This window comes from Chelonia mydas, chromosome 2 (assembly GCF_015237465.2).
Source record: "Chelonia mydas isolate rCheMyd1 chromosome 2, rCheMyd1.pri.v2, whole genome shotgun sequence".
NCBI lineage: Eukaryota > Metazoa > Chordata > Testudines > Cheloniidae > Chelonia > Chelonia mydas.
Genome location: NC_057850.1, coordinates 9,074,667 through 9,099,037, shown reverse-complemented (window position 1 = coordinate 9,099,037; position 24,371 = coordinate 9,074,667). Strand labels below are relative to the sequence as shown.

The window sequence follows — 24,371 nt, the reverse complement described above, 5'->3', positions numbered from 1 at the left end:
CTCCCCCTATCTGGCCCCCTCCCACTTTCCACGCCCCTGACTGCCCCCCTCAGAAAACCCCCAACCCATCCAACCCCCCTGCTCCTTGTCCCCTGACCGCCCCGGCCCCTAGCCGCCGCCCCCCCCCGCCCCCTGACAGCCCCTCCCCAACCCTCCCTGTCCCCTCCCCCCCCCCCCGAACTTCCACCCCATCCAACTGTCCCCTGCTCCCTGACTGCCCCCCTGGAATCCCCGCCCCCTTGGGCCAGAGCGCTGGCAGCGTGGCTGCGGGGGAGGGGGAACAGCAGGGGAGGGGCCGGGGATTAGCCTCCCTGGCCGGGAAGTCAGGGGCCGGACAGGATGGTCCCGCGGCCGTAGTTTGCCCACCTCTGATTTAAAGGGACAGCAACAAGGGTTATACATTTCATCTGCGCTGCTAGTTCCCCATTAAATCCCCCCGCCACATTTGAACACTTCCATGCTCCAGCAGATCTCTGTCCCCACATGCTATGCCAGGAGCCACGTACTTCTGATCCACCCCGTAACAGTCCACTCGTTACAGAGTCAATACTGGAGCAGGATCTAAACACGGGCTTGGGCATGCCAGGACAGTAACACACGGGTCCTTTTAAAAAGGCATTTAGAAGCAGCTGCTGCTTAGTTCTTTTCATAGATCCCAAAGCACTTTACGAAGCGGGGTAAGGACTATCTGACAAACACACCAAGGTGTGGAAAGAGTTGTCCCAGGGCCCAATATGTCGGGCTGGGAATGAAATTTAGGTCTCCTGGGTACCAGTCCAGGGCCCCCTGCAGCATGCTGTGATTAGCCTCGCCTAGAGAAGGATGCAAAAGGTGTGATGTTCACACACATTATCTAACCTGCGCTAAGTACACCAGACACTTCAAACATATTAGCTAGCATGTGCTAGCCAGGATGTGCTAACAGCACACCCTTCCCTCCTAGCCCAGACAGCCACAGGAAAAATCCAGTCTCAGGATTCAGGGGTCCCTTGGTCACAGCGAAGGACAGCAGAAGAACTCACCCCACTCCCTCTGAAGACACGCTTCGTGCCCCACCACCATGGTATCTAGGCTCTGCTGCCGCCACGTCCCCACAGACACAGGGCTGCACAACTGGCCAAGGCCATTACGCCACAGGTCATGGTGAACGCTCTGCATCCTCCGGTCTGACCCACCACAGCAAGTTCTAATGTTGAGGCAGCCTGTGTGTCCAGGGGAGAAAACCAACCTAGCAAGGAAAGATGTCCAGGGTTACAGCACAGGGAAGGTTTTGAGTCGGGGGCGGGGGGGAGGAGGGGGAGGGAGAGATCTCACAGGGCAGATAATTTTAAGTCCCAAGAAAAGATCAGATTCTTTAGCCCAGCAGACTCCAGCTGCATCACAAAAGGCCAGTGCTCCCCACTACAAGAGAAGGAGACTCATTCACTCCTAAATTATACCTGCCTACCGATGGGTATTTCAAGCCTGAAGTTTTCTTCTAACTAGGTACATATATGGCCCTAACACCCTAGTATCTGAGGCTGCAATCGCTGAGGGATTTTATCTTCACAACACGCCTGGGAGGGAGGAAGTAGCTCAACTTTACAGGGGAAGGAAGGCAGAGAGGGTATGTCTACACAGCAAAACAAACACACCAAAAAAACCCCACCTCACGGCAGCAAGTCTCAGAGCCCAGGTCAACTGACAGGCTTGTGCAACGGGGCTAAAAACCAGCAGTGTTGACATTCCCGCTCGGGCTGGAGCTGGGCTCTGAAACCCGGTGAGGGGCTGGATCTCAGAGCCTGGCCTCCAGACTGAGTGGGAACATCTACGTTGCTATTTTTAGCCCAATAGCTACAGCCCCATGAGCCCGAGTCAGTTGACCGGGGTTCTGAGACTCACTGCTGTGAGGTTTGGGGGTTTTCTCATACCCAGAGAGAGACTCAGTAACTGACTTACCCTAGGTCACACAGGAAATATCTGTGCAGGGCCGGGAACTGAACCCAGCTTGCACACTGAGTCCCCTTCAAGCTCTTTGTTATTGCCCTTGTCCCCGCAATCGGGGTTTCCCCGCCCTTTGAGTAACTCAAACTAACAACCAACGTGCTCTGCGTGAACGAGCGGGCTGGGGGCGATTCGCGACAGGTTCTGCCTGAGCCCTAGCCCTGTTTTTAGGCAGCTCGACAGCATTTTCACAATTGCAGCCTCTGCAACTCCACTGGAAGCCACGACAACCCCCAAAACAACAAGGCGTCCGGTGGCATCTTAAAGACTAACAGATTTATTTGGGCATAAGCTTTTGTGGGTAAAACACCACTTCTTCAGATGCATGGAGTGAAAATTACAAGAACCCCAGATATCCTGAAAAGCGGAAGCGTCCATTCTAACAAGCAAGATACCAAGGTGACCATCATAGAAAGAGAGGAAGGCTGGGGGACCCTGGGTTCAAGTCCTGCTTCTGCCACGTTCCTAGTGTGACTTTAGGTAAGTCAGTCTCTTAAACTCACTTCCCCATCTGTACACTGAGGATATCGGCACTGGGCCGTTAGAAAAACACGTTAGCAACTGTGAGGCACTAATATGAGTAATCGAGATAGAATGACAAATGGGCTGGTTGGTCCAGGTGAAATGTCTCCTTTCACAGCCCCAAAGCCTCATCAATTACAAGCAGCCAGCCGGGACTCCCGGGTATGAAAAACGGCAGCATTTCAGAAAGGAGCCTGACTGGTTACTGAGGCCAGCGCAGAAGTGGCTGGGACCAAAAGGTCAACAAAGGTAGATCTCTCATCCCAGCCTTGCTGTCTCCAGGCTCCAGCAGCTGACAGCACCTCACTCCTGTCACTCAGCCAGGAAGGGGAGATTTGATAGGATCTGCAGGTCCCCCTGCAGGAGAGTCCTCTGCCAGATGGAGGGCGGCCTTACCATGGAAGGGTTGGGAGCAGACAGAACTGAGGACAAGGAAAAAGGGGAGAAATTAAGGATTTAACTGCAACACACTGGATGCCCATCTCTGCCCAAATTAAAGCAAAGTAGAGGAAGGCCCTTTGCGACAGTGCTCGTTCCCCTATGGATTCTCTCCTATTTGGGTCTGAGGAGGAGTGTCATTAATAAATACTACTTAATAAAAATAAGGGTCTTCCCTCCCTTCTACATTGTTCTGCGTTTGCACTTAGCACAATGGGATCCTGGCTCTTGACAAGGGCTCCTACATAATGCAGCAACACAAATAAATAACAACACACGCGCCTCCCAGCTGGACACACCATCTCCTAGTGGAAAGAGCACTGGGATGTAGCTGGATATAAGTAGCACACTCCCTGGTTTCCTTTCCATCAGAAATACTGTATTCCACTCCAAAACCAAACAAAACTAAGGCCAACTTAGTTGACTCTATGGAGGAAGGATGGCCCAGTGATTAGGGTGCTAGCGTGGGACTTGGGAGACTTGGGTTTAATTCCCTGCTCTGCCACAGACTCTGTGGGTGACCGTGGGCAAGTCACTAAGTCCCTCTGTGCCTCAGTTTCCTCATATGTACAATGGGGGGTAACAGCACTGCCCCACCTCACACAGGGGCACGGTGAAGATCAATACATTAAAGATTGTGAGGTGCTCAGATAGTATGATAATGGAGGTCAGATAGATAACTTCGCCTCACCCCATCCCGCAGCTCTGGTTGATTGACACCAGCTAGATAGAGCACTTTGGGCTGTAAAGAGCCACTTTTGTGTGTTTCCAGGGGATACTATAAAGCACAGAAGATCAAAATTGCACAGTGTGCCTGCTGAGTGCCATGTATTTCTGCTTCAAGATCATCTGGGCACGTTTAGCCTGTGGTTCAGGGGGCAGTTTGCAATTGGACAGCTCAGCAGCGGAGGGAGGGAAAGCAGTGGGGGAAAGAAAATAAACATAACCAAGGAGGAGGATTCGTTTCAGCTGGCAGCTGATTTAGTGGGGCAAGTTTGCTGGGAAGCTGGTCTGCTAACAAAAAGCTGGGGAGGAAGGAAGGCGAGAGTAATCTCTGTCTGGATTTACAGGATGGGCAGGAGATTACAAACAACCAACATGCGATTTAAAGAGAGATGTCATTACGAAACATCAGCAGTGCTAGCAATGCGAGGCATGGCAGGAAAGCAGCTCACACTCACCCCTTATTTATGGCTTGGAAAGCTGGAAGTGACCACTTTCAAAAAGTGCAGTCAGCAGCTGGTGCAGCGCTGTGTCCCTGCAAGGCTCATGGGCTAGAAAACTAATCACTGCTCAGTGCAGTCACCTACTGCCCGAGACAGAAGGGAAATGGTTAAAAGCCATTTTACCCATGTTATAAGGAGAACTCTGTGCTTATCTTCCCCCTTCTGTTGGGCAAATACAACAAACACACTGACACACTGCCAAGACAGAGAAGCTGCTTTAAGTGCCACCTTAGGAATACAAATGTGGTACTTGTTCCTCCGAATGCAAGTACCATCTGCCACAATTAAAGCTGATCTGAGCCAGCAGTCGCTGAGAAAAACCCTTCAGCATCAAGATATTTTGCTGTTAACGCTCTGTAACGAAACATCTGAGATTAGGGACTTTATAGCCATGTCTGTCTATGTTTCCAAGCAACAGCATGCAATTTATTACACACACGCAGGGATCAAGAGAGAATCTGAAATGTCTATCTGTATCTTACCTTTAAGTTGCTAGTATCCAAGCAAACACAACACAGTAGGGTAGGAGAAACCACACATGATTTCTGACCTGAATAACTCACTCTGCTTGTAACCAGTCAGCCTGCCCTAAGCAGCCACATGACACTGACACTGCTCAATGGTTAATGTCAAGTAAATGCACTTCTAATACTCTTAGGTCAGCTAAGCTTTTCCTCGCTCTCTTTTTTTGGTTCTTCAGTCAGTGCCTGTTCCTGAGGCATGAAATCAGAGGCGCATTCCTCTTAGAAGCCTCCTGAGGAGCTGGAAACCTATTAATAAAGCTATTAGTACACGAGGGTAGATGGAGAGCAGAGAGTGTCCCTGTGTGTGCACATAAGTAACTGACAGCAGCAACGTGAAACATGCAGGCTGTAAGAAGGGGCGTGAGGAATATGCCAGAGACAAACGTCAGCAATAGCCATCCTGGGGAAGGGAGAAGTGCAAAGCAACTATAAGAAGCCTTTTCCTATTGAAGTTTAGCTGGCTTTGGTGCATGCACAAACATTCGTGACGGATGCAGGAGGTTTAGGGAACAGGGGCTAATGAAAACTCCGTAATCACTGCTGACGTACATAGAAGCTCCAAACACCCAGGTCTTGGGGTACATGATAAGAGGCAGCACACAACAGCTTCCCACCGAAAGCTGTAAAATCAACGGGGAGGGCGGTCCGTGGGGCTATATCAAACAGTAATGGGAGAAGATTAAGGAAAAGAAAAATAGAGCTAAAATCCCCTCCCACGGGGAAATGTCTGGCTGTGGAACAGTCTCCCAAGAGAATTGGTAAAAGCCCCAGTGCTTCAGTGACCTCTTGAATCTGACTCATTTCAGAGGGAGAGAATCTGGAGCATTTTTCAGGCAGCCTTTAGAGCCGCTCACTCCTGTGAGGAAGGATTTTCTTGTGCATTTCACAGGGAAACACATTGTTAAAGAACAGCCAGGTTCAATGGCCCCTCATTTAAGCCTCTGCCGCTCAACAGCCCTGAAACTAGACAGAGCCCTTGTGTATATTCCGCATGGAACAACTGTGGCCCGTCAGGAGATTCGCAAAAAGAAAAGGAGGACTTGTGGCACCTTAGAGACTAACCAATTTATTCGAGCATAAGCTTTCGTGAGCTACAGCTCATTTCAAATTGGTTAGTCTCTAAGGTGCCACAAGTACTCCTTTTCTTTTTGCAAATACAGACTAACACGGCTGCTGCTCTGAAACCCGTCAGGAGATTGTGAATGTGGGAGAAATGGAGGAGCTCCCTAATTTCTATGACTCGAGGATATCCAGCATGTGGTCTGCAACCTGCCTGGCTGAAGGAGATGCACCCCACCATCCCGGCTGGAGGCAGCCTCCCCATTTGATCACCCCACTCAGCCACTCGCAGACTCTTGTTTTGAAAAACTCACACCTTCCCCAGGTCACAGGCTGCTTAGCCCTGCGTGGCCAGAGACTCAAAATAGAACATAAGCACATAAGGAAACTGAAACGGGAGGTGGCTGAGCAGAGCAACATCTTTGGTTGGTTCTTTCTTGTTGTAGACGCAGCACAAAAAAGCAACTGGAACTGTCACAGCGCTTCACAGCACACCTGAGGGAAGAGGCTGCTAGCAGAGACTTAACCCACTGTGTGCCATCCTCTACCGTTTACACTACACGAGGGACCATGCTAATGCTGCATTATCCAGCGTCCCCCCCTTATTCGTTCAATTCAGCAGATGCCTCTGAAGACTGCTGACATACATCCAGGAAGGGGTTAAAGATGGAGGGAGAGGGTGATGGGCTGTCCAACCCTGACATGACACGTTAGGAAAAGAGCTAAAAGCAATTCCTGCTGTCACTGGGAGCTACGTACCGTTATTATTAGAATTATGCAGCACCTGAAGACCCCAAGCAAGACCAGGGCCCCACTGCACTCAGCGCAGCGTAAACACACATTAACAGCCCATCTCCGCCCACAGAGAGAGACAAGACGAAGGAGGGAGGGGGGAAGAAAAGAAGTACAATCACCCCCATTATACAGAGAGGGAACCCAAGCACGCAAAGATGAAGGGCCAGACAGTCAAGACAGCTCCGCACGCTGGGCGATGAACAGTTCTGGAAATCTGCGCTCTCTTGAAAAAAATCGGATAGTCGGATCTCTCGAGTCCTAATCCCGTGGCTGAAGCACAAGCCTGTCCCTCCTCTCCTCCCTAGGCTCTGTGGCGACTCAGTCAAGGCCAAGTTTTCCCATTAACGGGCCTGACCCCAGACCCCCAAAGCCACACGTAGGCCCCTAGTTTCAGCAACAGCCCTCTGAAAATTGCTGTGGCTCTCCACAGCAGGAAGTATCTTAGCGGTTCTCCCCAACACCCCGCCCACGCACTGGCCTAGCCAGTCTCAAGTGGACAGAAAAATACATTGACACGGAGAGAAAGCAGATTTTCCTAAGAATGCCACCACCCGTGAGTCCTCCTGCGACGTTTACATAGCCACCTTCAGCAGGAGAGTCAAACCATCCACTTGTCACATGGCAGCAACACTGAAATGGGCAGCAAGTATAAATGAGAGGGGGGGGGCGGAAAACCAAACGGTCATTGCGAGAGGCAGTCCCTACCTGAGCTAGAGTTCTCACAGATGGAGACATAATGGCAAAGCATCTTTACTGATGAATAGTAATTGGACAGATCCCCTTCCAAGGAGGGGAACCTCAGGGCAAGCGACCTCTGGGGTTTGGGGGTGTGCCCCACAGCTCGTCCAGTGTAATGACACAACAGGAGGAGATCCTTGCCCTGCCCTGAAAACCTTCTGACAGGCTTTACATCTTGACTTGGGGCAACGTGGACCTATGAAACGACGTCATGTTTATGCAGCACTTGGCACATTCAAGTCACTGCACAAATAACAACTGATAACTCAGGGCACTGCTCTTATGAGATGGGGAAAGGATTTACCTATCTGTGAAATGGGGATAACAGGCTGAGGTTAACTGATTAGCCAATTTCCACACAGCGAGTCATAGGCAGTGCAGAGATTAGAACCCCCCACCCTCAACTCCTGCCCCAGTCCAAAGGGCCACATTTCTTCTCACCCCCACTCTCCACAGAACCTCAGTGGAAATTTGGTTCCCTGCCTGGGAAACTTAGTTTGTGTGAATTCCTTTGCGCTAATGTAAGGCTGTTGGGGTTTTACCCTCCAAGGGCAACATGTGGAAACCGGACAAGGCCAATGGATACCACGGTCTGTGAGAACTGTCAGCCGCCTGAAGCATTCCAGCACAATCAGTGATCCCATGTCTGAACTTATCACTGTACAGCGTAAAGTTAGACTATATGTGCAGGCTATCCTTTTGCTCCCTGGAGATACCAGCCTGGGAGGAGCAGGAGGAGGTCTCTCCTTTGTCCAGCTAGTTTTCCAAATCCTAAGAGGGAAGGCTCCTAAACTGGCACAGAGGAACTGCATGTCTGCAGAGGAACTGCGTTCCTCTTTCATTGCTGATGCCTACACCAATCTGGGATGGGGAGGAACGAGAATGTGTAAGAGAGCAATGTAAAAGGGGAGCTAAGAACATACTCCATTTGTACTGGTCACCCCTGAAAGGGCACCCAGTGACTTACATTAAAAAACAAACAAACCCATAACAAATCAGTGCTCCATGCGTCTTAACGCGAATTCTATCCCCTCTTACAACAAAGGATAGACTGGAAAGAGACGCTCTGCCTTCAAGTTACAGACTCGGCAATCTTCCCTGTAAAACATCTAGGCCCCCGACACGTTTCAGAATGACAATCTATCCCAGGCACCTCCAACAGATACCAGGGGAGCGATGCTGCTGCAGAAACACCGAGAACCCCTCAATAAATGAAGATGACTCAAGTCAGTCAGCTTGTCTGTCTGAAAGTCCTCACCCTGAGTAAATCAGCAGAGTTTTCCAGTGGACCTCTAAGAGATTCGCAGGTAGCTACTGCTTCCCATGTTACGGCCTGAGTCAGGAAGAGACGAAGCTCACCTCACGTTTTCCCCAAAGAACAGTCACTATTGCAAGGTGTGGTTCCCTACAGCATCCGCGGGGCTCAGCGAAGTTGAATTTCTAAGGAGGGGGTCCCCCACTGCCTGAAGCCCTGAGCTTTGAGAGACGTCTTTTCCCAGTCTTGCTGCAGCGAGCTCAGCGCCTGGAAATGTTTCTGAAATCTTACCCAAAGCGAGGACGTGAGCGTGCCAGCCCTGGGTGTCAGGATGACAAACTCCTTCCTTGTGTGCTGGAAGTGAGTAGATGGACACAGTGCCCTGCAGCCAAAGTGCTAAGTTATTCAATTCTCTTCCTTTTAAAACCTTCCCGGAGGAAGTGACCTGATGAGGAGCAGATCCCCACTGTCCTCCTGGGAAGTGAAGTAGCTGAGTATCACGTTTCTGAGGGCTATTAATAACCCGTCACATCACACAGGCTTGCCCAAATCGCCCCAGTCAGGATGCAGCAGCTCTGACGGGGTTGTTTTGAAAGGAGTATCCGGTGAAAGCCCCTCTGCACTTCAGATAAGCACTGAGGAACTTCTCTTTCACTGCAGACACCTGCTTTCTATATTTAAAATCCTGCATCTGTTGAATATGTTCGGCTTGGCCGAAAACAAAGTTGTAAAAGGGTACAAAGGGGTGGGTTTGTTTTTTTTTGGGCGGTGGGGGGTTCACATAGTGAGACAAAGCTGGACATTTCCACTAGCTCCCTGCTCCTAGGACAAGGAGAGAAACATATAGGGCCTTTTAGTGGTCTCTGCATCGGGGAAAACAAAAAGCTAGCAGCTGGCCACCATGGAAAAGAATATTGACTATTAACGGGCAAGCAACTGTTATTAATGACTCTTAAAATCACAAGTCTTCTTCCTATTAATAGATCGATGATTATTTGCTTCATACTAGTGCCCAGACACCACAACTTTGTCAGGGCCACATCGTGCCAGGTGCTGTACATATGCATAGTCGGAGTTGGGCCCCTGCACCAGAGAGTTTCCAGCTCGGATTTTTCAAAAGGAGCCGCAAGGGAGTTAAATGGCGAAATTCCCGGGAAATCCAAGGGGATTTGGATCGTGACTCCCTCAGGCCCCGATGAAAACCCAGCCTAGTATTTTATGTATGACAAAACAAGCGCGTGAAACAAGCAGGAAGAGAGGACAGGCCGGCAGAAATCGAGGCATGCTTTTGCAGAGCTCAGGTGCATTTGCAAAGTTTGTAGGGGGTGTGCATGTACGCAGGTGTTAGCAGAAGCCGTAATTGCAGCTGACCACCTGCCTATCTATGATCAGCTGGCAGGATTCTGTAGGCAGCACTGCAGAAATGAGTCTTAAGGAGGGATCTGAAGGAGGATCAGTGCGTAATCAAACTATTAACTGAGTCAAACCCAGATTTCAGTCACATTGAAAGCGACGGTGACAGCGTGAGCAGAACCATTTCCCCCACGCCACACAGGTTCACTACAGAACTGCTCGTTGTACAACGGGAGCATTTGGTGCTTTTACCCTGCTTGACTATAAATAGTTTCTCGAAATCTGAGCTCACTACAACCAGGTCCAGCTGCTCTTTTTTTTTTTTTTTTTTTTTAAACTAGGAGCTACAGGACAGCACATGCTTGGCACACATTCTCTCTGTGCTGGAACAGCTCTAGCGCACAACTAGAATGCAACTACGTTTCAAAATAGGTGAAGGACGGTCTCATAGCTAAAGCACAGGATTGGGACTCAGTTCTGCCTGGGAACTGCCAGACCGGATCCATGGTCCAGCTAGTCCAGTATCTGTCTCGGACCCTGGCCAGCATCAGATGCTGCAGAGGAAGGTGCAAGTAACCTCACATTAAGGCAGATGTGGGATAACCTGACCTTTACATTAGGTGGTCTCCTAATCTCTAATAGACAGAGATTGGTTTAAACCCTGAAGCATAAGGTTTAATATCCCTTCCAAAATGGATGTTAGCATCAACTAGAACACCTCTGGCTTCTGGTATCCATGTCAATATCCGGGCCCTTTTTTAATCTTACTAAGCTTTTGGAATGAACAACATTCCGTGGCAGTGAGCTCCACCGTGTATTTCTTTTTATTGGTTTTCAGTCTCCCACATTTTAATTTCACTGACCACCCCTTGTCCTTGGTGTTCCAAGACAGAGAATGAAAGTTCCCAATTTACCTTCCCTATACTGCTCACTCTGTATAATTATGCTTCTTCTTACTCATCCTCTTGCTAAGGTAAGCAATACCAATCTTTTCCATCTCTTTTCATATGAGAGCTTTTCCTTCCCCTCTGTCCTTTATACCACCAATTCTCCATTCATGCTTCTGCCACAAACTTTCTGGTCAAGTCACTTCACTTCTGAGTTTTCTCATCTGTAAAATGGGGATAACATGGTCCTACTTCACAGGGAGGTGTCAAGGCTAAATTCACATCTGGAATGCACTTTGAGGCCATGGAATACAAGAACTCTGGATTCTTAAAATGCATAGGTTGGCAAGCAAAAGTGGAGTAAATTACCAATAAGTGCTGACTTCTATGATTCACCAATATTAACTGTTACAAACTGGTTACGTGCCACACCGGTCTAGCATCAACACCCTGCGGGAGCATAGACATAATGGTATTCTATGAGTCCTTCACGGTTTCCACTCCACTTCTCTTCACGTTGTGATAATCAATTTCTAAAACTCTGGAGTCTATCCGTTGCAAAATCCAAAGTCAGAAAGCGATAGAATTATAAGAGATACCTGCATAGTGACAGTCTGTGATTGGAAAGGTTCACTTCAGAGGATACTGCAGCATTAAAAACTATGTAGGACTTTCCACTGGGGATTTTACATCACTATAAATGGAGCCTCTCTATACATAGAAGCCAAGACTTGTGTCTGACCAAGGTTATAAAAAGATTCTGAGTTACACTAGTAAAGTGTAAATGAATACATACACCTGACAAGAATGAAAGCCATTACCACTAGCACAAACTAAAATGAGACGAGAATATTTCTCCCAGTTTCCACTGGTCTCTATGTCATGGTTTCATAACTGGGATGGGAAACAGACATTTGCAAATGTAGCTGAATTTTTCTTCATGCTATACAATCCCAGGTGATGAGATTTATATTGGCTTGAAGTTTGAGACTTGGTACTGTCAGGGTTGACTCTACTGATGTTTAAAATGATGTTCACCCATTTTAAAAGCGTCTTTAATTTTTGCATATGCTCCCAGAAACAGAAACGCTTCAAAAAATTTAAAAATACTCAGTCATGAACTACTAGGATTCCCACCAGTATTTACACTAGCAATTCTTCCCAACTTTGGCAGGATGCACACGAACACACCATAAAAATCACGTCACTTGATTACAACCTTCCTTACAACCCACAACAATTTATTCACTGAGGGCCACAGGTTTATTCAGCACTTTAAAGACACACGAAAGACAAGGAGAAGCTCACAATCGAAACACCCCAATCTCATTTCTGATTGTTTCAGAGGCTACCACCACAACAACTTCTCGAGCTAGAAACAGTGTTAAATGTTTCACCTTTTGAAATGCTCAGTACCCAGCTCTCAAATGGCAAGCAGTATTATAACACTAGTGCCTCAAGAGATTTCAGCTTCTAAAGTTACACCAGAATTGTAACAGGGGAAGAAGGAAGTAAGCCGAAAAAGAATGACACGAGTTATATCAACTGATACATCCTGACCTATCCATGGTCAAAGCACTTTGGCACATCCACCTTAATGTTTTCAGGACCACTAGTGTCTTCTAAAGAAAGGTCCTAAATGAGCAATCAGTAAGAAAAGGCAGAAATCCTTGGCAGCTCTCTTCAAGCATTCCACTCCCAGCTCAATACGGCCAAGACACAACTTGAACACCTAAATAATCAGAAGATATTTTGGATTTTTATCCCAGGCATTAAGACCAGCACACAGATTGAGAGAACAGAAACCTGTATTCCACAGATGAAACAATTTCTTCTTTTTAAGTATCCACAGGGTCCAGCCCTTGCTCCAACAGAGCTGCCAGTTCCCAGTCTTTATTTACTCCCTCCAAGGAGTGCTTTGCTGCAAAAAGATGATCTGTTTGTTGACAATGTGTTAAGTAGCACGCTTCACATAAATCTCCCTATTTATTATCAAGGCTGCATGCACATTCTTCAACTATTGCCGAACACTTAGCAGGTGCTGCATTCCCCTGCAGTGTCACCACACTACTGGTGTTTATCCTTGGGCTTCACAAAGTGCTTTGACAAGCTTTTACATATGATCCACTAGAGCTACTGTATATAAAACCAAGGCTCTTCAGAGCAGTGTGGCCTGGTGGATGGAGCACTGACCTGGGACTCAAGAGATCTGGGCTCTATTCCCAGCTCTGCCGTTGGCCTGCTGGATGACCTTGGGTTCATCATGTTACTTCATGGTCTCTGTGTGTATATAATGTCTTCTGCAGTTTCCACGATATGCTATGCATCCGATGAAGTGAGCTGTAGCTCACGAAAGCTCATGCTCAAATAAACTGGTTAGTCTCTAAGGTGCCACAAGTACTCCTTTTCCTGTGCCTCAGTTTCTCTATCCATAAAATGGGGATATGATACTGATTTCCTTTGTAGCACACTCTGAGATCTACTGCTGAAACATCCTATATAAAGAGCGAAGTATTATTATTAGTTCTACTTCCAGGTTCGCCAATCACCATAGAAACTCAGCGTTGCTATGCTATAGATGCATCTTGACTTGTATCTGAAGGAACACTTGGCAATTGCAGAGCACCGTCCCGTTAAGTACTGTGCGAGCATTAGGACAGCATCTCTGAGAGGCAGATAAACACATTTTGCATGGAGGGGGGAGGTTAAGGCCTTGCTGTTGCCTTGCTGCCTTTGAGCCCTGGGACCACTGTGGGTGCTCTAACTTTAAAAATCAAGCCAGTAGTTCAGACACCAACTTCAACAACCCCCGACTGATATGTCTGGCCCAAGGCCATGCCTGAAGTTACATTTTGTCAGTGGGAATGGCCAGGGATAGAAGGTAGGAATACTTCGTGTTCTAGCCATGCTAAGAGTGCACTGCACTTTCTTGTGCCAACTATAACTCCTGGCAACTTTTATTTTTTCTTTCATCTAAGCAGACAAATTCAGGGTTGGCCAACAGGAGCATGCGCTGGACATAGAGCGGTGGTGGGCAACCTGCGACCCGTCAGGGTAATCCGCCGGCGGGCCGCGAGACAGTTTGTTCATGCTGACTGTCCGCAGGCACGGCCGCCCGCAGCTCCCAGTGGCCGCGGTTCAACGTTCCCGGCCAATGGGAGCTGTGGGCAGCAGCAGCCAGCATGTCCCTGCGGATGGTCAATGTAAACCCACTGCCTTGCGGCCCACCAGCGGATTACCCTGCCCTGACACAGAGGCTTCTCACTCACCCACAGGGTCAAGAGATTTCTTGGGCTCCCAAGTAGCTAGCCCGTGGCCCTCTTGCACTCCTTACACAGGCACTGCAATAATGACAAGACACCCACCTATTACCTTCTCCATCGGAGAAGCCCACATCCGCCCCTGCGCTTCTGTCCTGGGCATTAGTTAAAAACAGGGTGAGAAACAGCAAGTGGCTGACCGAGTTGGAAGCTAATTCAGGGTGTTTCACTCCGAAGTGGGTGCCTGGGGTAAGAATCCTTACAGGCTTGCAAAGAGATCCAGAGACCATCTCAGGCAGTACAAGAGTCCTGGGAAAAGCTGAGCCTCCGAGTGCAATGACTGCCAAATGCCAAAACTGGCACACCAACCCCCTTCCATCCTGAAAATAGAGTCACCCAGAAGGTTTTCTCCAGGGAAAAGAGAATCTTCTCTTCCCAGTCACTGGCAGCGAGATTGTGAAGGAAATACAATTTCTTGTCAATCAGACCGGCTCCATTCCCAGAATCTCACACCTGCATGGGAACATTCACTACTTAAGGAGGTATTTCTATAAGCCGGCCCAAAAAGCCTGGCAAATTACTCATGACCTATTCCCTTAAAATAGCCCTGCTGGAGAGAGGTACAACACGACCAACTGGAGAGCTCAGTGCGTTATTGACATTTACGCTGGTGGATCTCAGACTTGCCAGCTTCAGCAGTCCCGTTCCACGGGGTAGCCAAGAATTCGATACGTAGACCATCTCATTTATCCCCATCTCATTCCTGCATGAGCGGACGGTCAGCACACACAGTTAAGCCTGGTGGTGCCAAGCTTGCCACTTCTCAGCCGAGCAGCATTTCTGACAGCTAATATTTCAGATATTGGACAGCGTCTCTGCTCCTTCCCCTCCTCCCCTGCCCACTATGAGCCCCCACGGGCCTGCCTGCAGCCAGAGAAGCCACATAAGAGATTTTTGTTTTATTTATTTATTTTTTTCCACAGAAACAGATTTTAGGGTGACCAGATGTCGCTCAGCTTTTCGTTCATGCCAAGAACACAGGGCTCCAGATACGCATGGTCAAAAAGAAGAGAGCCAAGAACACGAAGAGCAAATGTTTCCCAAGAGAAACTCACTGGCATTCTCTCCGGCAAACTGTTTTCTTTGTTTTGTTTGCTTAAAGAAAGGAGGCTAAAGCTGAGGTCCTTTAAAGAGACAGGAAAACAAACCCTACCCAGCAGTTGAAATACTGGGTATTATCAAGATAGCAGTAAGAGCCCCATTCAAAACAGAGGAGCTGCCATAATTACTATTTCCACCGATTAACTCGTAATTGATTTGAAAATGGAACCAGTCTGTTCCAGCACCTCCTTCTGACACAGCCCATCTTTATTGCCTGAAAAGAGTAGCTCACTCCTCAGCACCTTCTGATGCAAAGAAATATTTAGATTCTCATGGTTTTTAATTTCTCCTTTAACGCCATGCCGCTGTGCCTCCTGATTATTTTGCAGGCTTCCAGCTTCTGATAGACTTAGAGGATTTCTGGTTCTTTATTTGTAATGCCTTTGGCTATTTGCTCTTCACACTCCTTAATTTTGATCTTACACGGCATCTATCACAGCTTACGTTCCTTTCTATTGACTTCACATGGGTTGGATTTCCTCTTCTGAAGGATAGCCGTCTGGCTCAAACAACCTCTGAAATCTTGTCCTCTAACCCTACTCTATTTTTCCCTCTTTATTTTGCTTCCTTTTCTGCTAGGGGCACGCATGCCCTGTGTGACTATCAGTGTGGTTAAGAGATCATACTATACTAAACCCAAGGATTTTAATTTCCTCAAGTGTGGATTTTGGGGTTCTTTATGACTAGCTTCCCATTTTAAAATCCTCCTTTTAAAGTTTCATGTTCAGGAACCAGTTTCTAGGACGATCCTTCCTCAGAGGATGCTGGACTTCATTGGGTTGTGGTCCACATTAGTTACTTGGTGCTTCAAGAACTTCTTGATCCAAGTGAGGTGTGTTTGTGAATTAGGACCCAGTTGAGAACTGGATGGTTTCGTATTTAAGGCACCACACAAAGACTCGAGATCTGGGTTGATTCCTGGCTCTGCCACATACTTCCTGACTGCCTCTGGGCAAATCACTCACTCTCTCTGCCTCAGCTCCCAACTGTACAACGCAATGATCTTTCCTTTCTTCCCCCTGAACCCCCACCCCCCTGCCTCTGTCTTGTCTATTTACAATGCAAGCTCTTTGGGGCAGGGTCTGTCTCTTACTATGCATATGCACCGGTTGCTGTGATATAGGCTCTGATCTCACTTGGGGGCCTCTGGCTGCTGCAGTACCGAACAGAACACTTGTATACTGCACTCTTCTAAGATGAAGTCATTTAAGGTAGCAATGAGAAATCGCTTCTCTCAACCATGGCCTAGCATGACCTACAACCAGCTTATATGCTGGCAACTGACACTCACTCATTACTGCTTTAGGAGATGGAGTTGTTCTGATCTCCCTCAACAGTGCATACTCTCTATCCTCTTTCCTGATCTTGAGGTGGGTAGTATAACTCCAGGAGCACATCCACCTTCCTAAGACTTGGGTTTTAAATCCCCCTCTCTGCTCAGAAGTGTCTTCTCATTAGATTTGAGATTGACAGAGCCGGACGGAGGCAGCAAAAACCACAATAGAGCAGGGCGCCTACACTCCTGTGAGAGCATTGGGAATTGTTTATTCCCCCCAATCCCGTCCTTCCCTTGGCAGATGCTGCATCTTTCTGGCCAAGGACCCGAACAGAACAGCTTACCCAGCCTCTGAGCAGTGCCCAGCGATCAGCTGGAGAGCTGTCTGCTGAGCAAGGAAAGAGCAGCCACTCCCTCTCCCCACACCTTAAGGAGGAAGAGATTCTTACCAACCCCTTTAAATCACAAGAATGGGTTACAGAGTAGCAGCCGTGTTAGTCTGTATCTGCAAAAAGAACAGGAGGACTTGTGGCACCTCAGAGACTAACCAATTTATTTGAGCATAAGCTTTCGTGAGCTACAGCTCACTTCATCGGACGCATTCAGTGGATGCTTTTCCACTGGATGCATCCGATGAAGTGAGCTGTAGCTCACAAAAGCCTATGCTCAAATAAATTTGTTAGTCTCTAAGGTGCCACAAGTCCTCCTGTTCTTTTTAAGAATGGGTTAGTAGCGACACAGAGACACCCTGTTTGGCTGCCAAGTTGTGTCTGGTTAGACACAACGCAGAGGCTTAGCTCTGCTGGAGCACTAACAGCTGCTTTTGGGAGCCTTGCTCCAGACACGACTTAGCAACCGCTCCCAGTAGAGCTTTCCGCACTGCAGGCCACCTCCCGTTCTCAATGCTTTGCAGACTAGCTGGTGTCCCAGCAGTGTTCCCCCTGCCACAGTCCAGAGCTGGGGGAAGGTCACAGCTTGGGTCAGTGAGCTGCCCTTTTCCTGGGCCCCTCAGCCTGGTGCTGGCTTCCCTGAGTCACCTAATTCACTCTCAAACGGCACTGCAGCCTTTTGCTTTGTCAACGGCGCCCGCGCCGCACACCTTATCAAGGGGCTGTATGAATATCTCAGACCCAGGGAGAAGGTTTAGCCCCATTTTACAGTCAGGAAGACGTTCACGCCCACATTTCCAGAAGGAACCACTCATTCTGGGTATTCGACTTGAGAAACCATGGGCCTGGCTTTCAGACACGCTGGCACCTACCACTCCCACTGGAGTCCATGGAAGCTGGAGTTGCCTAACCCCTCCGAATGTCAGGCCTTAAGATCAGTGGTCCCCAAACTGTGGGGCATGCCTGCCTAGGGGGCCATGGAGAAACGTTTGGGGAGCGGGCAGCAGGGCCCGGGCCACCCCCACGGTGGGTGGGGAGGGAGCGCCATGCATCCAGCCCTTCTCTGCCCCAAACCCCGTTCAGCCCCCAGTCCTTCTCCGCCTTCCGGCCCAGCTCTGACTCCTACCCCAGCTCCATTCCACCCCCTGCTTCACCCCCAGCCTCGCTCTGTCCTCATTCCCTCTCCGCCTCCAGACCAGCTCTGCCTCTCGCCCCAGCCCCTCTCCCATCCCCAGCCCTGCTGCTGAGGAAGCCTAGGCTGTGCAGTAATGGGGGTGGAAGGGGGGGCATTGACAGATTCCGTTACTGGTACGGGGGGAGGACGGGACTGGAAAAGTTTGCGCACCACTGCCTTAGATGCTTGAAGCTGGGCACCACTCAGCTTTTACAAACCTGGGCCTCACGGAAGGCCACACACGCTGAACCAGTAGCAGAGCCAGCCTCAGAACCAGGTGGGCCTGGCATCCAGCCCTGCGCTCAAGGCGTTCGATTTGCCAGTGTGGCTTCTCACCACTATTTCCACGTGCTAGGAGCGTTATGACATCTGTTCCCTGTAGCACTCGCAGCACCTTGCGGCAGGAGATCGAGAGGGGAAGGGTAGAGTGAACAGCGACCCCATGTTTTGCAACATAAATCCTGGACACATTTGCTCCGGCGGATCTTGGTATATTTGCACTTTGAGACAAGTCAATCCCATTCAGATTAAAAGAATGATGTTTCTATGGGCAGAGCAGGGACACACTGTTCCCTTCACAGTACCGATACGTTATATTACTACACTGCCTTGCATCCTGAAGGATGGCAGGCTGCTTGACAAAATACACTGATGATGGACCTCCGGGGAGAGCAGTCTTTGGGAACAGCGAGAAGGCGTAAACCTCTTTCGGGGCAGTGCTGTCATGTAAGGCGACACCAAGGGATGCATTGTTGGAGCTGGGACCAGTGCCGGTGGAGTCTGCTCTGTTTCAGGCTGCTCCTTCTCCCCAGCCCATGTGGGACTTGGTGGACTTCTCACGGGAGGCTTTGTGGTATTTATTCTTATGGGAGCTCCTTCTTGGGCTTCTGCTTCAGTGTTTGGTGCAGCTCCTCCGGGTTTCTCACAGACACTGGGAGTGTTGATGCCAGATGCAATGCTGATGTTGAGATCAGCTTTAGTGCCGTGGGAATCTGGGATGATGCTGGTGCTGGATCTCCTTTGCGCTGTCTTCTTTGTGCCAGTCTCAGGCGTTGCCTGTCTGCTCGATGACGCTGGCTTGTCCACTAGTAGGATTCAGGAATTTGACTCCTCGAGGTCTGATGAGACTTTCATGGACTGTTCCGGAAGACAGAATTTCAGCTTCCTGCCTCGTGAGGTGCAAGGTCCGGCAGAGAAGGACAAGCATTCCAAGCCTCTGCTCAGAACGTGTGATTCCCCCAGGGAGAAGAAATATCTGCTATGTCCAGCCTTCAGGGGACTTAGTCCATTGCAGGGGGGCCACAGCTTGCAGCCTGCAGGTTTAAAGTCTGCCACGTTAAGGAGCCCTGAACTGCGTGCATGTCTGGAGGGTGGGGTCTGACTAGTGAAGACTCCATCCTGAGGACTTCGGCAGGGTTTGAAGAAGTTTAGCCTGAGCTAAGAGCTAGCTGACTGGACATTTTCCAGGCTCCATGTCACTGCCAGGGGTGACAAGAGGGAACTGAGGGAGGGTGGCAGCCGCCTCCTCCCTGCCTTTATACCCTTGCACAGGAGCACGAGGCAGCACCAAACTCATATGCTTCCCCAAAGGCCACTGCGACTCAAAAACCCTCCGGGCTCCCATACAAGAGGTGCAGGGACACCTCCAGTGGACTCCACACTGGTGCTTACTGAAAGAAAGCCAGGGGGCCAGCTTGACTCTACCTCCACCATGCAACAGACTGCGCCTTGCAGGGAAAAGGAAGCGGATAACACACATGTCCATTTTGCAACTGAAGGAGCTGGAAGTAATTCTTGCCTCACTGAGCCCATCTCTAGCTGTTGAACAGTAAGGTGACAGAACTCATGAGCCATTGTCATTTGTGATAAGGCAGCTCTAATCTGTGCAAAAAAGAAATCCTGTCCACCCAGCATGCTCGGCAAAGAATCAACAGCCTACAGCTACCGGTCGGCTCACAGCCGTGTCTGTACATCCATCCATCCTGCTGCCTGGTCCCATGCCATTTGCGGTTATCTTTAGCTTGCCACAGAGCAGCACCTGGCCCCATCATTATGTGACATTCTTGTTATCCCACAGGAAAAATAAAAAAAACAACACAGCAGGAACTAAAAATGATACATCCCGTCACACCCCCAGGGCGGTCATTAGGAGCCAACAGTGCGCTGCAGTGTCTGAAAGCATCAGATTTTAAAAGAAAGCAAAAATATAAAGAAGCAAAGAGGGAAAAGAAAATTAAGAACAGAGAGTGGGGTTTTTGAGGGGGGAATATTGGTGATCGGCTGAGTCAGAATTCATGTCCACGCGCAGTTGGTTGTATGCAAGAGCCTAAACCAGCATGGATTCAACAAGCAGATATGCTTAAGCATGAACTTTATGCTGTTAACGTTGAGACCGGCTGATTGCCTTGTCCCACTTTAAATACTGTCTGAATAATTATTTGCAACTCACCAACCCTGGGCTGCAAAGATTGACAGTGTCATAAACGACGCTTCAGCCAGAACAGCTGCTGCCAGCAGGAGTTCTAAGAAATGTCGCTTTTAATTAAAAACATTGTTTTGAAGTACACTGCACAACTTCTACATGTGGAGAGAGGTTTTACCCACCACAGGCGTGAGATGTCATGCAGAGTCGAATGGGCACAGCTTTCCTTCCAGCCTGGAAGGTCAGACACAGGATCCTGCGTGCACAAGAGGTGCCAGGTATCTAATACCATGGCAGAGGTTTTCAAGAGCGACTAGTGATTTTGGGTATCAGTTTTTGGATGCTCGATTACAGACACTTCAAAGGGGTCCCATTTTCAGAGGGTAAAGTGTTCAGCACTTGCTGAAAATCAGGTTCCTTTCAAGGCATTTCAAACGGGGCACTTGAAAGTCACTAGTCACCTCCTGAATTCCAGTCCTGTGTTCTAACCCCTACCACACTGCCACCCCCCAAAAAAGGAATGTCCAGCCAATATGTTGTTATTAGAAGGCAGAGCTGGAGCAGTGTAATGTTTGGGACACTAAAACAGGAGTGATGCAAAAGGACTTCTCTCCAATAAAACCTGAAGCCTCTGCCCCTGTTTTAGCTGGTCCCAACTGAACTGAAGCCAAAGCAGCACGGAGGTTCAACAACGTGCTCCAAGTGTTCACGAAAGGCTCAAATACAGCTCTGCACAGCCTTTTGAAAATCTACAGTGCAGCATTTACAGGAGTTGCATCATATCAGTTGCATCAAAATTCTGTTAAAGGAATGAACATGGTCTGGCAAACTGCTGAGAACGAATACTCTGCAATGTGTTTCGGGAGCGGAGGTTCACTAGGAACCTTCTACCACCGTCATCGGGTAGCAAATGTCAGACATGTGATCCCTATTCTATACGCATTCAATATTTTTTATTGGCTTTGATCCACTCCTGCCAGTAATCAGGATTCAGTGGGAACGGATTGCATATGAGAAAAACATACTAATTTCCCACAAGGTCTAATTTTCTGTGTAAGCATTTAAACTATTTTGGCAAATCCATGTTCTGGCAATTCAGCTCTAGTCCATAAATTCTTAATGGGTTTTCAATCACAATTCATCCCGGCAATACAAGCTGCAATACCGATTACCATATTCAGCATGACAGAACAATGTAAGGAGGATTTTTCAAGCAATATTAATAACCTGTCAAGTGAATACATATCCTTCCCACTCAAGAGCTATAGGGGATCTGGATGCTGCAAAGGAACATGCAGTAAATAACCTTTTGGAAGAGGATAGCTTATCCCCAGTACACAGCCCTAGGTGTCCCTTGGCTTTCAGACTCTTGCACTGCACAGACCCAACCAATTACTCAATCTGACAAGGCCCAAACAAGGGAATCTGAAGGGAGGGCTCTACAGGGAGTTTTGTGTGGCCTAGCAGATAGAGAACCGGACAGGGAGTCAGGAGACCTGGTTCTAGTCCCAGCTCTACCTTGTCTATTTAAATAATAAGATGTTGGAGGAAGGGACAGTCACTCACTATATACACATGCATAGTCTCTAGCATAATGGGGCCCGGGCCTCGGGTGCCAACTCTAAACACTGCTCTAACATAAACTACAAAAGGAGAGCAATTGCTTTACGGCATAAGCAACCCTTCCTACTGCCTCAGTTTCACAGAATCATAGAACTGGAAGGGTCCTCGAGAGGTCAGTCCCGGGCACTCATGGCAGGACTAGGTATTATCTAGACCATCCCTGACAGGTGTTTGTCCAACCTGCTCTTAAAAATCCCCCAATGATGGAGATTCCACAACCTGCCTAGGCAATTTATTCCGCTTAACCACTCTGACAGTTAGGGAGTTTTTCCTAATGTCCAACCTAAACCGCCCTTGTTGCAATTTAAGCCCATTGCTTCTGTCCTATCCTCAGAGGTTAACAAGAACCATTTTTCTCCCTCCTCCTTGTAACAACCTTCATGATTCACCATTATCCATAATAAAGACAAAACAGCAACAGGTAGAGATCAGTGCCAGGCGATTGTCAGGGGAGCAGGTATCACTGCGGAGCGAGCTATGGTCTGGGGCTGAGAGCCATGACTCTGTTCTTAAGCCACTTCATTCCTGGGTGCTTCAGTTTCCTCATTCGTCAAATCGGGATAATGCTTACCCCACCTTTCTAACACAGTTGGAGATTTTAAGGATACGAAATGCCAAGTGCAAAGCACTATTAGCAATAATAATAATCCTGATTTAACCAGCCTTCTAGGCTAGTGTCAACTCAAGTGCCAGTGGAGAGTAATTGCTCCAGAAAGAGACACTACAATGGGATCCAAAAAGAATGTACCACAGATTAACTGATTACAGGTTGAAACATACACCTTTTTCCTAGTGAAGACACAATCCAAGACTTCATGCCTATCAATATTATGCAATGATGTGACCTTTTGGAACTTCACAGCAGCAGAGGTGATAGAAAACAGGGCCTTCCTGGTCCACAGCTGTAGTTCTTTAATGGCTGAGATAAAGGAGAATCCCTTTTAGCTGCAAGCTGTACAGGATCTTGGACGCTGCTGAGCAATTCTGATTTAATCCAACAGAGGGCAGCGTACACACTACCAGACCTAGTATACGTCTGTGAGTAATGCTTCAACGTACTAGCCTTTCACCTCCTGGGTTCCGAAGAGGAAGAGCGGAGTCACAGCACAGTACTGTGTAAATGGGAATGGGAAGTACAGTTGTAAGTGTGCAGCGGTGTTACATTTAGCTAGGCCGGACATGAAACACACATGGGTCGGTGTTTGTGGACCTACCACATCCCCAGATGACACAGTAAGGCATGCTTTGCTGCCTGGCTTAGGCAGAAACACCTAGCAAAGGACACTGGCAGACCGGTGCCGAGGCAGCGCGTGAGTATCAGAAGCGGACGGCTCTTGTCCTTTTAGTCACATAGCTAGGGCCAAGAGGTCCATACAGAGCACCGAATTCAGCCTGATCTCAACGTGAGTACAGAGACCGAAAGGGGGTTTTAATCACAAAGAACTGCCTACCGTAATACCCCTCCAAATATAACCTGGGTATGTGTTATAAATACCACCCTGCACATACTGTGGACACATACAGCATATGAATTAGCTCACGGCTAGTTGCAACCTTCCTACCTTAGAATCATAGAATCTCAGGGTTGGAAGGAACCTCAGGAGGTCATCTAGTCCAACCTCCTGCTCAAAGCAGGATCAATCCCCCAATTTTTGCTCCAGATTCCTAAATGGCCCCCTCAAGGATTGAACTCACAACCCTGGGGGTTAGCAGGCCAATGCTCAAACCACTGAGCTATCCCTCCCGCCCTTGCCGTGGCTTGTACGCTCACAACCCTCAGCTTAGAGCACACTGAGGCAGTTCTATTAGGCTACCTGCGGTTCTCAAACTGGGTTGCAACCCTGTTTTAATGGGGTCGCCAGGGCTGGCATTAGACTTGCTGGGGCTTGGGGTTGAAGCCACAGCCAGGGCGGTGGGGCTCCGGTTACAGTCCTTTCCTGCCCCTCCCACCCACAGCGGCAAGGCTCAGGCTTCAGTCCCCCTTCCTGGGGTTGTGTAGTAATTTTTGTTGTCAGGACGGGGTCATGGTGCAATGAAGTTTGAGAACCGCTGGAGAAAGCCCCCAGCTGTTGTAACGAGCAACATTCCTGGGCTGTCCCAGCAGCCCAGTAGCGTTATACTAAAGAGCTTCAACCTGCAGCATAGAGGACAGCTAAGAATAGAGGAGCAATCCAACACCTTGGGCCGTGGGACACTGTGGACTCCCCCACCACTGGAGCTATTCCATGATTGGACCACAGACATCAGTAGGTATACGACTGACATCCATCTAGCAGCGAGGGTTCA

The 24,371-nt window shown here is 48.7% G+C and overlaps 1 protein-coding gene across 9 annotated transcripts in view; it reads right to left on the bottom strand.

Moving 5' to 3' along the window:
- The window catches only part of PTP4A3 (protein tyrosine phosphatase 4A3), a 168,421-nt gene that overhangs the window by 46,378 nt on the left and 97,672 nt on the right, over positions 1-24,371 (bottom strand). Inside the window, exon 1 of one of the 9 annotated variants that reach the window (XM_037891921.2) lies at positions 8,832-9,087. The exons of 7 other annotated variants lie outside the window; for them this stretch is intronic. The gene's annotated coding sequence lies outside the window, so the exon portion shown is untranslated. Of the gene's footprint in view, positions 1-4,651; positions 4,672-8,831; positions 9,088-24,371 lie in introns of those variants that run through there. One more of the 9 variants, XM_043539020.1, reaches the window with a different exon arrangement.